The sequence below is a fragment of the Oryctolagus cuniculus genome, chromosome 5 (assembly GCF_964237555.1).
Source record: "Oryctolagus cuniculus chromosome 5, mOryCun1.1, whole genome shotgun sequence".
Lineage (NCBI taxonomy): Eukaryota > Metazoa > Chordata > Mammalia > Lagomorpha > Leporidae > Oryctolagus > Oryctolagus cuniculus.
This window is the reverse complement of record NC_091436.1, coordinates 85593572-85608080: the sequence shown is the minus strand read 5'-3', so window position 1 is coordinate 85608080 and position 14509 is coordinate 85593572. Positions and strand designations below refer to the sequence as shown.

The 14509-nt window shown below is 37.1% G+C and overlaps 1 pseudogene; it reads right to left on the bottom strand.

Moving 5' to 3' along the window:
* Positions 1 to 11666: 11666 nt before the first annotated feature.
* Positions 11667 to 11835, bottom strand: LOC138849898 (U2 spliceosomal RNA; annotated as a pseudogene).
* Positions 11836 to 14509: the final 2674 nt, after the last annotated feature.

The window sequence follows — 14509 nt, the reverse complement described above, 5'->3', positions numbered from 1 at the left end:
AAAAGAAATTATCAATTCCCAACTTGACTCTCACTGGGATTAAACATGACAATAGGTCTGATCTGATTTCATCATCATTTAAAAAAAAATCATCTATTATTTTTCACTTTATGTTTCTGTGTGGGAACAAACTGTTGAATCCTTACTTAAGGTATACTAAGCTGATCTTCTGTATATTAAGATAATCGAAGATGAATCTTGATGTGAATGGAAGGGGAGAGGGAGTGGGAAGGGGGAGGGTTGTGGGTGGGAGGGACGGTATTGGGGGGGAGCCATTGTAACCCATGAGTCATACTTTGGAAATTTATATTCATTAAATAAAAGATAAAAAAAGAAAAGAAAAGAAAAAAAAAAGAACAGGTGTTCAAAGAAGGAGGTACCTTTCTCTGAAGGGAGGAGAGAACCTCCACTTTGACTATGACCTTGTCTAAACAAGATAAGAATCGGAGAACTCAGAGGGCTTCCATAGCCTTGGAAACTCATGACTGGAGCATAGGGAGACTACTGATGCCATAGACAGGAGTGTCAATTGTAAAGTCAACAACAGGAGTCACTGTGCACTTACTCCTCATGTAGGATCTCTGTCCTTAATGTGCTGTGCATTGAGATTTAATGCTATAACGAGTACTCAAACAATATATTTCACTTTGTGTTTCTACGGGGGTGCAAACTGTTGAAATCTTTACTTAATGTATACTAAACTGATCCTCTGTAAAAAAAAAAAAAAAAAAAAAAAAGAAAGAAATTATCAACTCCCAACTTGACTCTCACTGGGATTAAACATGACAATAGGTCTGATCTGATTTCATCATCATTTAAAAAAAATCATCTATTATTTTTCACTTTATGTTTCTGTGTGAGAGCAAACTGTTGAAATCCTTACTTAATGTATACTAAGCTGATCTTCTGTATATTAAGATAATCGAAAATGAATCTTGATGTGAATGGAAGGGGAGAGGGAGTGGGAAAGGGGAGGATAGTGGGTGGGAGGGACGGTATGTGGGGGAAGCCATTGTAATCCATAAATCGTACTTTGGAAATTTATATTCATTAAATAAAAGTTAAAAAAATAAATAAATAAATAAATAAAAATATAAAGGTGGCATGTACCAATGCCATCTTACTAATCAAAGTGATCAGTTTCAGTTCATAATTGTTAAGTCAACAACAGGAGTCGCTGTGCACTTACTCCCCATGTAGGATCTCTGTCCTTAATGTGTTATACAATGTGAATTAATGCTATAACTAGTACTCAAACAGTATTTTACACTTTATGTTCTGTGTGGTACAAATTGTTGAAATCTTTACTTAATATATACTAAATTGATCTGCTGTATATAAATAGAATTGAAAATGAATCTTGATGTGAATGGAATGGGAAAGGGAGCGAGAGAGGGGAGGGTTGTAGGTGGGAGGGAAGTTATGGAAGGGAAAAAGCCATTGTAATCCAAAAGCTGTACTTTGGAAATTTATATTTATTAAACAAAAGTTAAAAAAAAAAGAGTCAATGAAAGAGCAGACTCTCCACTAAGCCACAGAAGTGCCCCACAAATGCCTAAAAAATAAACACAGAAACTCGAGTAACAACATTAAGGAAGATAAAACAACCCCCACAAAGGAACACAACAACATATCTATATTAGAATGTGAGGATAAATACAGATTTGTCTAGAAGACAAATCTTTGGAAATTTACAGTCAGACAAAAAAAAAAAAGAACAAGAAATTTGGAAAACTAAAAATAGTATTGGAGATTTATGGGATACTATCAAACAACCCAAAAACAGGTCATAGGAGTTTCTGAAAGCATGGAAACAGACAATGGACCAGAAGGCCTATTTAGTGAAATAATTACATAAAACTTCCCTAATTTGGAGAAAGGGACTTCTAAGTACAGGAAGAACAAACTACTAATAGACATGACCAAAAAAGATCTTCACCACAACACATTGTAGTCAAAATTCCTCAAAAAAACATAACAAAAAGGTTTTAAAAAGTCAATGAGATAAAAGCCAGATTACTTTCAGAGGATATATAATTAGACAACTCACAGCTGACTTTTCATCAAAAACTCTATAGGTTAGAAGAGAATGGAGAGATATAGTCCAAGTTTTAAGAGAAAAAAAGTGTCGACCCAGAATACTGTATCCTTCAGAGCTCTCATTTATGAGTGAATGTGAAATAAAGACCTTCCATAACAAACAGAAATGAAAGAATTTGTTATCACTCATCCGGCCTTACAAAAGATTCTTAATGATGTACTACCTACAGAAAAAAGAAACATAGTCATTACTATGAATGGATGTGAAGGCAGAAACTCTCCCAGTAAAAGTACAAAAGAAATCCAAAATAAACAATAAGAATATTTATGGGGAAATGTCAGGGCCACATAATTACTTGTCAATAGTCACCTTGAATGTACACGGCCTCAACTCTCCAGTTAAAAGACACAGACTGGCTGAATGGATTAAGAAAATAAGACCCATTTATTTTCTGCCTAAAAGAAACAAATCCCACCAACAAAAGTACCCAAAGACTGAAAGTGAAAGGATGGGAGGATACCTCATGCCAATGGAAACCAAAAAGAGAGCCAGTGTAGCTATCCTAGTATCAGACAAAACAGACTTTAACACAAAAACTGTTAAAAGAGATAAAGAAGAGCACTATGTGATGATAAGGGATCAATTCAACAGGAAGATGTGACTATAATAAACATATATGCACCCAATTACACTGTGCCTGGCTATTTAAAAGAAATATTAATGGATCTAAAGGGAGACATAAAGTAGTAATGAAGGAGCTCAACACTACACTTTCAGCAATGGACTGATCAAGCAGACAGAAAATCAACAAATACAGAGTTAATCAACACTACAGACCAAATGGACCTAATGGATATTTACTGAACTTTTCATACCACAGTTAGAGAATGCACATTCTTATCACGAGTGCATGGAACTTTCTCTAGGATAGACCACATGCTGGGCTATACAGAAAGTCTAAGCAAATTCAAAAAAATCAAAATCATGCCATGCATCTTCTTTAATCACAATGGAATGAAGCTGGAAATCAACAATGCAGGAATCTATATAATGTATGCAAACACGTGAAGAATGAACAACATGCTCGTGAATGAACAATGGGTCATAGAAGAAAACCAAAGAGAAGTTAAAAAAAAATTCTGAATGATGTGGTATTTTGAGATGTGATGATTTCGAACAGCCCTTGTCGTGACTGTTGAGGATCAGACTTTTTTTATTTTTCCATATTATATGCTCAAGTTTTTACTTAGTGTGGGGTTAATCTTACGAAGATAAAGTTAATTGAAAATAGATCTTTGTATAGGGAATAGGAGAGGGAAGAGGAAGAAGGGTGGGAGTGGGGGTGAAAGGAAGGGTAGGTGGAATAATTACTGTTTTAAAATTTGTATATATGAAATACATGAAGTTTAAATACCCTAAGAGGTTTTTAGGTAAAAAAAAAATAATTAATTAAATTTGAACAAAGTGTCTGGAACTTTACTGCTTTGGCTAGTCTGGCTCCTTATACTTTTATAGAAAGCCAAAAAAATGTATCTGGTATAAACATAGATACTTGAAAGTGGAGTACTTCCAGGAACTTATGCCAAAACATGTCACGGCTTAATGGAGGCAAACAAACTGAAAATCTGATGACCCTTAAAATAAGACTGGAAAGATGTCAACGTGCCATTGGAGATTCCAGTAGTCAGGAAATTGGTTGGAATCATGATGATCCATGTGTTGGCTTTGTGACTTTCAACAAAACTTAGGAGGAAGAAATAAACTCAGATCAGAACTTTAAAGTCCACAAACTATGACAAGCTTTTAAAAGGAATCTGTGCATGGGGTCTGCAATTGAAGTTGAGTGAATGACCCATTTTAAGTTTCCAAACTATAAGAGCAACCACTGTTTCCATACTTTCAGTCAAATTAGCAGTAAGAGATAACTGTGCAACTTCAGATTTAACAGTATTGAAGAGGGAAGGTGACTTGCTGGAAATGACACATTTGATGTGTGGCATCTCACTGGAGCCACTATTTCACATAAACAAGACTAGTGTCTGCTAATACTAACTGATACAATCAAAAAGGGAGAGAACGATCCAACATGGGAAGCGGGATACACAGCAGACTCACAGAATGGCAGATGTCCTAAATAGCACTCTGGCCTCAGAATCAGCCCTTAAGGCATTCAGATATGGCTAAAGAGCCTATGAGAGTATTTTAGGCATGGAAAGCCAAGACACTCTGGGGAAAAAAAAAAGAACACCTAAATTAAAGATCTCTGCAAGTGAGAGCCCAGTGGAAAGAATGGGGCCATCAAAGAAGGAGGTACCTTTCTCTGAAGGGAGGAGAGAACTTCTACTTTAACTATGACCCTGTCGGAATAAGATTTAAATTGGCGAATTCAAAAGGCTTCCATAGCCTTGGCAACTCATGACAAGAGCTTAGGGAGATTACTGACGCCATAAACAAGAGTGTCAATTTGTTAAGTCAACAACAGGAGTCACTGTGTACTTACTCCTCATGTGGGATCTGTCCTTAATGTGTTGTCCAATGTGAAGTAATGCTATAACTAGTACTGAAACAGTATTTTTACACTTTGTGTTTCTGTGTGGGTGCAAACTGATGAAATCTTTACTTAATATATACTAAATAGATCTTCTGCATACAAAGATAATTGAAAATGAATCTTGATGTGAGTGGAATGGGAGAGGGAGTGGGAGATGGGAGGGGTGTGAGTGGGAGGGAAGTTATGGGGGGAAACCATTATAATCCATAAACTGTACTTTGTAAATTTATATTTACTAAATAAAAGTTTAAAAAAAGAATTATGTATCTATAGGAAAGCCAGAGTAGTATCATCCTTTTTTCAATGTGTATATTGCCACTATAGCAGCTCAGAACCATGAGCTTGAAAAATGTCCCACCTCCTTGGCTTCTTTGTAACAGAGGGAAAACAAGCTATCACTAATGTTCAAGTTATGTCAAAGCGCTGTGAGGGAGGACTTCTGTTACTGGCTTTCTTCCTTCCATGATCTCCAGATCCTATTAACTCCTAATGACAAAGTCACTCAATTACAACATTCCTTCAGCTGGGCCCCACTGACCAATAGGATGTTACCTCCTAATTCTTGAAATATTTTGAGACAAAAAAAGTGAATGTTGCTCTTTGATTATTTTCAAGGGAAGAAAAACATCTACAAAAGAAGATACCTGTGTCAAGATTAAAGTTTGATTTTCCTTTTTTTCAAATAAATTCTGTAGGTAAGTCACAAAGTGAAATTTATGAGAATTCCTTACATACTTTATGAAGAATGTGAAACTTGAAGTGGGGGGTAGAATTTACATTAACTGTAAATGATATGAAGCAGAATAAACACCATGCACATGCACCAAGGGTGAGAAGAGAAAAGTGTCAGGGCTGCCATATAATGATGAACTGCTTGGCCTGAAGTTTCAGATGAAGGTAAAGAAATATATTTGGACAGAGCCTTCTGTGCAAAGCTGGGACATTTGGGCTCTGTACTGTAAGTAACAGAGGTTATTAGGAGACAATGGGTGAACACTCTTTCAGTAAAAGCCATATAGCACTGAACAAAATGAAATCATGGAGTCAGCTAGAGCTCAATGTAAATAGCAAAAGTTCGTCTAAGGAGAATGGAGTGAATAAGCAAAATGAAGTAAATAGGTGACTATCCTAATAAGCCCTTTTAGCACTGAGCAGCAGTCAGTGCTGACAGGAATAAAACAGGGTCAACTCTATTTGTTTGGAAAAACTCTTTCATCTGTTTTTCTACAAAATTAAGCCAACACCCATTTAGAAACTCAGTAGCATATGATGGATTATCCTCACCACTTAAAAACCTCTTAAATCTTGCCTTTTGCCCTTTTTATTACATGATAGTAAGCATTGTAATGCATCGGGGGCACCAAGAGTCACATTTATGACTCATCCACCTGGATTAAAATCTGTTCAAATGCATGGCTAAATATTTATGACTGTGTTGGATATGTCCAAAAAAACAAATACAGAGGCTCTCCTAGACTGAATAAGTAACTTTGAGTGTTTTGCATCAAGTTGTATGGCATGCTTTCTGTAAGCCTTAACAGAAATAGGACACAAATGGTTGTCTTTATTCAGTCTCATTTATGCCCATCAAATTCTGTTACCTTACTGTAACAATGTACTGGGATTTATCTGAATTTTAGACATGGGATCCTAAACTATAGTGTAATCTCAGATGACTTAGAGAACAACCATTGTATATACAACATTGTGGTCATTTCAGCCTTTAAATCATCAACTCTGGATTATAAATTTGATCTATCAATTCATGAAGCTTGGTCAATGAAATAGAACATCAGGCTTTGCTTTGAAAGGGGATTAGAGCAAAAATGGATGAAAATTAGAAGAACATTAAAAATACTGAAACAGAAAATATTACCAGTGCTCCTCTAAACAATAAGACTATACTAACATGAAGACAACAATAATGTAATTACCTTTTATCTCTCTTTCTTTTACCTCTCTCTTCCTTTGAACAGTACATCCCCTAAAATTTTGTTTTTCTAAAGGCAAAGATGATTTTTGGTAATACTTTTCAACCTCTGGGGAAAAACAAGAGTAAGTATCATTGAAAGATGGAAAATATCTTAGTTGTTCTGTTGGAACCCTATTTTTAGAAATATCATCAAGATCAATGTCCAAGGTTATACCCAAGAACAAAAATTTTAACTCTAACTCTAGCAGCTATGTTCCCATGGATATAGAAAAATCTTTCTGAAACCTAGGCACTTGAACATCCTGGTGTACGTTTGTTAAAAAAAAAAAAAAAAATGGAGGTGGGGGCAATGCTTCGGCTTTGACAGTAAAGCCATAGCTTAAGATTCCCAAATATTCCACTTCAGATCCAGCTCCCTACTAATGTGCCTGGGAAAGCAGCAGAGGATATCCAAAGTGTTTGGGCCTTTGAACCAACGCGGGAGATCTGGAAGAAGGTCATGGATTCTGGCTTCAAATAAACCCAGCTCTGGCTGACCAACCCACTCTGGCCGTTGCAGTCATTTGGGGAGTAGACCAGCAGGTGGAAGATTTCTCTCTTTCAGTCTCTCCCACTTTCTCTCTGTAACTCTGCCTTTCAAAAAATAAATCTTAAGAAAAAAAAGGTGAAAATTCTGAATCTCTTTTCCCTTCCTCAAAATACTAGAGTTCACATTTATTCACAGAAGATGCCTGAAACCACAGATAGAGCCAAACCCTATATGCAAGTCCTGTAATGCCAAGATAGTCAATGAAAACCAAGATGGCTACTGAGTGACCAATTGGTGGGTAGCATACATAGTGTGGAAATTCTGAACACAGAGATGATTGACATCCTAGGCAAGACACAACAGGACAGCAGATTTTTATTATGCTGTTAAGAATGCTGCACAATGTAAAACTTATGAACTGGCCGGCTCTGTGGCTCAATAGGCTAATCCTCCACCTGCAGCGCCGGCACACTGGGTTCTAGTCCCGGCCGGGGTGCCGGATTCTGTCCCGGTTGCCCCTCTTCTAGTCCAGCTCTCTGCTGTGGCCCAGGAAGGCAGTAGAGGATGGCCCAAGTGCAGTGGAGGATGGCCCATGTCCTTGGGCCCTGCACCCACATGGGAGACCAGGAGAGGCATCTGGCTCCTGGCTTCAGATCAGCGCGGTGTGCCGGCCGCAGCACGCTGGCCGTAGCGACCACTGGAGGGTGAACCAACGGTAAAGGAAGCCCTTTCTCCCTGTCTCTCTCTCTCATTGTCTACTCTGCCTGTCCAAAAAAAAAAAGTTATGAACTGTTTATTCTTGGGATTTTCCATTTAGTATTTATGGACCACAATTGATCATAGGTAACTAAAACTGAAACACAAAACTACAAATAATAACTGCAATACCTTCTTCTCTTCTTAGGAATGTTTAGGCATGAAGCAGAAAATGAACAGATATTTTCCTCTTAGTTTAAAGCTTTTTAAACTAACAATATTATCTCAATTATTGAACATTTTTTCATAGTGGGCTAGCATTTTGTACTAGGGTGGAAACAAAGATGATTGTCTGGTGAAAAACCCTAGGAGCTCTTGCCAGTTTGCTTGATATTATAGGTTGAATTATGCCCCCCAAACAGATGTATTGAAGTCTTAGTCACTAGAACCTGTGAATGTGATCACATTCAGAAATAGGATATTTGTATATGTAGTCAAGGTAAGGCAAGGTCATTGGAGTAGTTCCTAATATCTGGTACCCTTGATAAGAGAAAAATTCCAAGAAAGGAAGGAAGGAAGGAAGAGGCAGGAGAGAGAAGGAGAGTGAGAGAAATACCACATGAAGACAGACACACAAAAAGAGTATCATCCTACAACAGAGGCAGAAATTGAGTGATGCAGCTGTAAGCCAAAGAGTATCAAGGATGGCTGGTCACCACCAGAAGCTAGGAAGAAGCAAGTAAGTTTTCCACACAGAGTCTCACCTGGTGCATCAGCCCATGAACACCTTAATTTTGGACTTCTTACTACAAGAACTGTGAGAGAATAAAGCTTTAATGTTTTTAAACTTAGTTTGTGGTGCTTTGCTATAGAACCCTAGAAAACCAATCCAATAGGCAATGAGGTAATTGAGGTCAATGATTTCCCCTTTTCCAAGTTGAAAAGATTACACATGAATTTCATGGCATGAACACCCCATTTAAGTAGGTATACCACACTTGACATTTTTCCAACATGCCTTAAACAACCATTTGTCTCCTGCCTTACCAAGCTTCTCTTACTTTGCGTCTATTAAGAGTTAGAGCAATGGGAGGTGGTATTCCTCCACAATGACTAAGTTACATGAGACTAGTTGTGCCCTGGCCAAGCACAGAATGCTGAAGAAACTGGAAAAGTGTACAGATTCACAACCATCTCTCCATGAGTGCCAGCTTGTACCAAATGATAAAACTGGAACTTTTTTCAAGCCCTTTGCAGAAAATATGACATTAAATAAAATCAGATATTCTACTTCTATTTGCTATTCCACTTCCATATGCTATTACATAGTATATGGAAAATGTAGGCATACAGAATGAATATATTCTCTAGTAACAGTCCTTTGGCTTGAAATCTGTCTGCTCCAACTGCTAGCAATATGACCCTGGGCAATGTATAAGTGTGCAGTTTTTTGCCCTCAGTTCTCCTCATCTATAAAATGAAGATAATAAAAGGTAATAATTTCCCTCAGATATCCTTGGGAAGATTAAATTTTAAAAATCCATGTAAAATGGTGTACATACATAGAAAACAAGCATTAATTGCTCTGGTGGATATTTCTTTTACATATCCTAAGTATGATAATTTCATTTTCATACCTGATAATTCATTACCACCCTCCAAGAGTGCCAAGTTCCAGTATTCTTATGAGTATTATGCTGACAAATTTCAATGACTCATCATTTTCCCTTTCACAAAGTTGTGCTGCAGCTTCCCACTATTAGAGATAGCAAAAGTGTCTGTCTCAATTACTATTTTTTGCAAAATAATTACTTAAATTTTTATATTTAAAAATACAGCTGTTGGAAGGTCTCTGAGAGCTATCAAATGCATTTGAGTGAAGATCTCTGTGAGTGAGATCCCAGTGGAAAGAACAGGTCTTCAAAGAAGGAGGTGCCTTTCTCTGAAGGGAGGAGAGAACCTCCACTTTGACTATGACCTTGTCTAAACAAGATAAGAGTCGGAGAACTCAAGGGGCTTCCATAGCCTTGGAAACTCATGACTGGTGCATAGGGAGATTATTGATGCCATAAACAGGAGTGTCAATTTGTAAAGTCAACAACAGGAGTCACTGTGCACTTACTCCTCATGTAGGATCTCTGTCCTTAATGTGCTGTACACTGAGGCTTAATGCTATAACGAGTACTCAAACAGTATATTTCACTTTGTGTTTCTATGGGGGTGCAAACGATTGAAATCTTTACTTAATGTACACTAAACTGATCTTCTATAAAAAAAAAAAAAAGGAAGAAATTATCAATTCCCAACTTGACTCTCACTGGGATTAAACATGACAATAGGTCTGATCTGATTTCATCATCATTTAAAAAAAAATCATCTATTATTTTTCACTTTATGTTTCTGTGTGGGAGCAAACTGTTGAAATCCTTACTTAAGGTATACTAAGCTGATCTTCTGTATATTAAGATAATCGAAAATGAATCTTGATGTGAATGGAAGGGGAGAGGGAGTGGGAAAGGGGAGGGTTGTGGGTGGGAGGGACGGTATTGGGGGGAAAGCCATTGTAACCCATGAGTCGTACTTTGGAAATTTATATTCATTAAATAAAAGATTTAAAAAAATGCATTTGAGTGATTCCTGGGGCTTATCAGGTAAGTATGACTCCACCGGTCATTCATATGCTTTCTCACTCAACTGAAAACACTGAGCCATAACATCCCACGACAGTTTTAAATTCTATTTAGTTTTAGCCAGATGCATAATTTTCATTAACCAAAATTCTCATAAAAATGCCTATAAAGCAGCAAAAACTTATGTTTAAAAAGAAAATATTGTCACTTTTTCATAAATGTATCACCAACATTGAGTTATTTTCAGTGAAAAGGCCTGCACTTAAAAGTCTAAAATCTGGGGTCAGCATTGTGTAACTGGTTAAGTCGCCGCCTGCAATGCCAGCATCCCAAATTGGCACCTGTTCAAGTCCTGGCTGTTCCACTTCTGATTTAGCTTCCTACTAATGCATCTGGGAAAGCAGTGGAGAACGGCCCAAGTGCTCAGGACTCCTGGTTGAAGCTTGTGGTTCTTTGCTTCAATCTGGCTCAGCCCTGGCCATTACAACCTCCTGGGGAGTGAACCAGTGGATGGAAGATTTCTCTGTCACTCTTCCTCTCTCCTTCTCTCTCCTTCTCTTTCTGTAACTCTGACTTTCAAACAAATAAATACATCTTTTAAAAAATAATAATCTAAAATCTTTCTTCCTATCTCATTAATATATTCAATACAGGCACATGTACACATATGCACACACAAATATACACACTGTATAAAGGAGCTGAGATTTTTAAATACAAATGCAAGAATTCCAACATCATATTATGAAATAATTTAGGATATGCTTTTTAAAAAATCACAACATATAATTAAATTTCAGTTAAAATTTTAAACTAAGCATGACATAATATGATGCTATAAAATCCATTTCAACAAATATCTTTTTGCTATGTAATTTAAGAATTCAGCGGTGATCATTAGCAGAAAAATGTCAAAACTTATTCTTTTTTTTTTTTTTTTACAGGCAAAGTGGACAGTGAGAGAGAGAGACAGAGAGAAAGGTCTTCCTTTTGCCGTTGGTTCACCCTCCAATGGCCACCGCGGCCGGCACACTACGGCAGGTGTACTGCGCTGATCCAATGGCAGGAGCCAGGTACTTATCCTGGTCTCCCATGTGGGTGCAGGGCCCAAGGACTTGGGCCATCCTCCACTGCACTCCTGGGCCACAGCAGAGAGCTGGCCTGCAAGAGGGGCAACCGGGACAGAATCCGGAGCCTCGACTGGGACTAGAACCCGGTGTGCCGGCGCCGCAAGGCGGAGGATTAGCCTCGTGAGCTGCAGCACCGGCCCAAAACTTATTCTTTAATTTGTAAACTTGCATCACTCATTTAATAGTGAAAGAGAGTGTATGTTCCACCCAGTAACCCAAATTAACATACACAAGGTGGTGTTTCAAGAACTTCATGGAAAATGTGTCATGAAACACTACACATGGATTTCTACACTTGATCTTAGCCAAAAGGCCAAGAAGTGATATGAATTTCAAAATAGTTTGTACTAAAATAAACATCTTTTAATTCCATTTTTTTACAATTTTTGAAATATGTTCACACATAATTAATAGTAAATAACAGAAAGAGTCCAGAAGAACAGTACTTTACTTTCTTCAGGTGAAAAGATTTTCTTTTTTATTAACAATAATTCAACATGTTTATGAGCTACAATGTGATATTTCTATGAAAGTATGCAAGTACTGATGAAAAAAAGGTTGTTCAATATTTCCCCTTCACTGACATTACTTAATGGTTAAAGGCTTAGAGTTTTTTGCTGCTATTTGTTCACAAAATATATACTAAATTATTGTGAGCTATAATCTACCCATCCTGTGTAGCATTAGGAACTATTCCATCAATCTAACTCTGAGTTGGTACCCATTATCCAAACTCCCTCTATCATTGCATCCCTCCTCAACCTATGGTAATCACCATTATGAATTCATATTGAGTTTGAGGGTTATGCTTTTCTTTCATTTTGCTTTTATTTTGGCTCTCATATATGAGTGAAAAAATGCAGTAATTGTCTTTCCATGTCTGGCTTATTTCACTTAACATGATGTCCTCCAGTTTTATCCATTTTGTTGCAAATGACAGTATTTCATTTTTTTCATAGCTGAATATTTTTCTATTATATATATTTATAACACATTTTCTGTATCCATTCATCTGAGGAGAGACTCCTTGGTTGATTCCATGTACTTGGCTTTTGTGAACAGTGCTTCAGTAAATATGGTAGAGCAGTTATATCAATAACTTCATGTCCTTTCGATATACAATATGGTAGTTCTAACAATAATAATATGGCAGTTCTATCTTTACTTTTTGAAGAAATCTCTACACTGTTTCCCATAGTGGTTGTAGTGATTTACATTCCAACCAACAATTTATAAGAATTCCCCTTTTTTCATGTCCTAAACATTTGCTCATTTCTTCTTGGTTTCCATTTGCATGAAATATCTTTTGCCAACTCTTCACTTTCAGTCTGTATATCTTTACCAGTGAAGTGAGTTTCCTGTAGGCAGAACTCAGTTGGATCTTATTTCTATCTATCTGGCAAGCTTTACCTTTTGACTGGAGAATTTAATCCATTTATATTCAAGGTAAATCTTGATAAATAAAAACAAACTTCTGTCATTTTGTTGACTGCTTATTATTTTCTATACTCTTTGGTTTTTTTTCCTGCCTCATTTATTCTTTTTGTGTTTTGGTAAATTTTGTCTTGATAAGGTTGTATTCTTATCTCTTTATGACTTGTGTATGTTAGTGAATTTTCCAAGTCATGTATTTTTGTGAAATTCATATGATCCTTGCACTTCTGATTAAGACTATTTTCAGGATATTTTGTAGGGATGTTCTGGTGATGATTTCTCTTGGTTACTTTTTATCTGAGAAATATTTTGTTTCTCCTTCACTTCTTTTTTTTTTTAAAGATTTCTATTTATTTATTTGACAGGTAGAGTTACAGACAGTGAGAGAGAGAGAGAGAGACAGAGAGAAAGGTCTTCCTTCCGTTGGTTCACTCTCCAAATGGCCACAACGGCCAGAGCTGTGTGGTCCGAAGCTAAGAGCCAGGTGCTTCTTCCTGGTCTCCCTCGTGGGTGCAGGGGCCCAAGCACTTGGGCCATCCTCTACTGCTATTCCAGGCCATAGCAGAGAGCTGGACTGAAAGAGGAGCAACCAGGACTAGAACCGGTGCCCATATGGGATGCCAGTGCCACAGGTGGAGGATTAACCTAGTGCACCACAGCACCGACCTCTTTCCTTCACTTCTAAAGGAGAGCTTCCTGGATATAGTATTCTTGGTTGGAAGTTTTCTCTTTCAATATCTTGAATATATTATTCTATTCTGGCTTATAGACTTTCTGCTGAGAAGTCTCCTGTTAGTCAAGTGAGTTATATGAGCCTGTACATAACTTGATGTTTCCCTCTTACTGTCCTTAGAATTATCTCCTTTTTCTGATATTTTGACAATTTAACTACAATATTCTTTGAAAAAAGCCTTCTGTGATTAAGTCTGATTAGAGTACTTTGAGTTTCTTGTATCTGGATATCCATATCTTTCATGACTTGGAAAGTTTTCAAGTATTATTTCACTAAATAGATTCTCAATATCTTTTTCTTTCTCTTTCTGGTATCCCAATACTATAAATATATGTTCACTTAATGGTAACCCATATGTCTCATGGGCTTTCTTTATTCATTTTAATTCCTTTCTCTATTTTTCTCTGACCAGGTCATTTCCAATGTTTTGTCCTTAAGATCAGAAATTCTTTCCTCCAATTAGTCTACTATGTTGTTGAAGCACTCAGTTGTATTTTTTTATTGTATTTGTTGACAGAGCTCCAACTTTTTTAAAACTTGAATCCATCAAAACTTTATTTAAAATACAAATAACTCTATACAAAAAATAGAGTCCATAAACATGAGCCAGTTTACCTCCCTCAAAGGCACAGTAACGGCAGGTGAGTAACCCCTATCATTGTTCATACTGCCCACAGGTCTCCTAGCACCATGGACCCTCAGTGGCCATCCTGATGGGCTATGTATTTGGTTCTTAGAAGAACAACATTCTCTCAGTGACCATATTTCAATGCACTCTCGGATCTGCCCCTGGGCCCAAAGGTCAGAGGTCCTAGGGAAAAAATCTACAATC